We start from the raw sequence: 2,478 nt of genomic DNA on the forward strand, positions 1-2,478 counted from the left end.
CCTTTAGTTGTAATAAATTATAACTGTATGATGTATGCTTAGTTTTATGAATCCTCCTAGCAAATCAGCCTCAGGGTACTCTTGGAGAGACACAGTACAGGACACATTTTTTGGGAGGTCACCTTTGGCAGAGAAAACAATAGTGGTCAGAGACAAGGACCGCTTGTAAAAATGGAAACACATTCTATTTTGGGAACTGCACATCATTTTGAATTATTCTGCTAAGATGGGGAGGACAATTATACAAGGAGCCAAAGAACCTTAAACATTACCTAGGTATTTGGTTGTTTCCCCTTTTAAGGGCTTTTATTAGTTCAATTCTTATTTGACCAAGTCTTCTTCAAAGCTTCTTACTGAGAATGAGCATAGAAAGGTAGTAATAGTCCAACTGAAGTCACGGACCTGACTCAAACATCGCTGCTCCAAGAAAACTGTTCTGATTCCAACCAGTGAAAAATGGAATCTGTCCATGGTCTGGTTTTTCAAAATATTTATTCTAAAGTAAGCTCCTTGAGAGGAGAGAGAGTGTGTGTGTGTGTGTGTGTGTGTGTGTGTGTGTGTGTGTGAAAGAGTTTTAAGATTATTTTATTTGCAAGACAGAGAGAGACAAAGAGAGCATGAGCGGGAAGGAGGGGGAGAATCAGGGTCCCTGCTAAGCTGGGCTCTATCCCAGGACCCTGGGACCATGACCTGAACTGAAGGCAGACATTTAACTGACTGAGTCACGCAGGTGCCGAAGAAGGATTGTGTTTTATTTGTTTTTATTTTTCTTTAATGCAGTGCCTAGCATAGTGTTTTATTAATGGAAGACATTTAATAAATATATTTATGATCCCTTATGAGATTATGAGCTTCTTACAAGATGGGACCATATTTTATTAATCTTTGTATCTCTGTAATCTAGTACAGTATCTGGTTTACATTATCAATTCTTTCATTTCCAGGATATTTATTGAACATCTATGATGTAGCACACACAGTTCTAGGTGTTCGTAATTAAATATCAAACAAGATAACGGGGCTAACAGTCACATGGGAGCTGAATAAATGCTTGTTGCATTCAGTGGTATTTATCAGTCAGACTCTTGACTTCCCATAAGCCTGGCACTGTGAAAGCTGTCCCTATCTTTCTCCTATACTTTATTTGCCTTATTCCCTTATCTGTACACTGTAATTCTGGTTTTGAAACTGGACTAACTACTTCTGCTCTCGTCACTTAGATTTTTCCTCTCAGAAATGGCATCAGCTCCTGGTCTAAAACAATTGTAACCAAAATACAGTTGTACTGACCAAGATGGAATATGACAATTATAAATTGTAATGTGTAATTTAGATGAAGTGTTCCAACAAAGGCAGGGAGTTTTGTTTGTTTTGTTTGCTTCCATAGTCTCAGAACTCAGGACAGTACTTTCTCAATAAAAATTTGTTGAGCAAATCAGTTGAATAAATAACCTTATATTAGAATCAAATGAAAGTTTTATCAATGAAATACTATTTAAAATTATGTTTTGGAAGATAATATTAGAAGATAATATTTGGAAGATAATAATTAGCCAAAACATGCAATGTGAAAGAAGCGGAAAACCTTAAGATGATTCTATAATGAAAGAATTTCCTGAGCTGGGAGGCAGAGAATTTGGGCTCTGGGTGCTTTGTTGTTAACTTGCAATAATAGGATTTTTGTTTGGTCATTTTAAATTTTGTGCCCCTCCCTTTTCTTATCTGTGAATTGAAGATGTTTAAAGAGATTTCTACCTTCTCTTCCACATCAGTATTAAATCCATGTGGTTGTTTAAAGGGAGTGATACCTGATGGGCGTTATGTATTTTTGTGTCATCCTTGCTCATTGGCCATGTTAATCTTCTCTGTATGGTTCTCATTTTAGTATATGTGCTGCCGAAGCAAACACCCTGATGGGAGTCACGTATAACCTAATTTGACCGGTTCTGTAGACTATTTCCATCAGTTGCTGGTCATTTTTTCATATTCTAAATTTATTAATGTCTCAGAAAGTGATGACAATGGTGATGGGTAGGCAAATATAATAGAAACAACAGTATCAACTTACAGGAAAAACTCTCTCTAGCAGATGAAGCTTTAACAGAATATAAAATAAAATAGTTAGCTAGGGGATGAGTAAGTAAGGAACAAAATAAGAGGATGCATTTTTATCTGTCTTTTACGGTGTATTTGAATTTAAGTGGTGAATAGCAGTAAGAAGGTTGAATTGATGTAGACTGATCCAGGAAGATGGATTTTCTTTTCTGGAAAATTTCTCATAGAATTTCACATACTTCATAGACATAAAATCTCTTACTATTTTAAATAGTGATATTTATCAGTATTTAAATATCACATATCACTATTTAAATATCATCATCTATTATTTATATTTAAAACGTAATAGTTTCTCGTAGATTTGTATAAATTAAAAAAACAAATATTTGATACAATAAAATGAATACCAGTGATATTTAC

At 34.8% G+C, this 2,478-nt stretch overlaps 1 non-coding gene across 1 annotated transcript; it reads right to left on the reverse strand.

Moving 5' to 3' along the window:
• Window positions 1–1,802: 1,802 nt before the first annotated feature.
• Window positions 1,803–1,909, reverse strand: LOC123942886. The gene has a single exon (XR_006818517.1). It is a non-coding gene; the product is annotated as a U6 spliceosomal RNA (small nuclear RNA).
• Between the last annotated feature and the right edge of the window lie 569 nt (window positions 1,910–2,478).

The sequence above is a fragment of the Meles meles genome, chromosome 5 (genome assembly GCF_922984935.1).
Source record: "Meles meles chromosome 5, mMelMel3.1 paternal haplotype, whole genome shotgun sequence".
NCBI classification, from domain to species: domain Eukaryota; kingdom Metazoa; phylum Chordata; class Mammalia; order Carnivora; family Mustelidae; genus Meles; species Meles meles.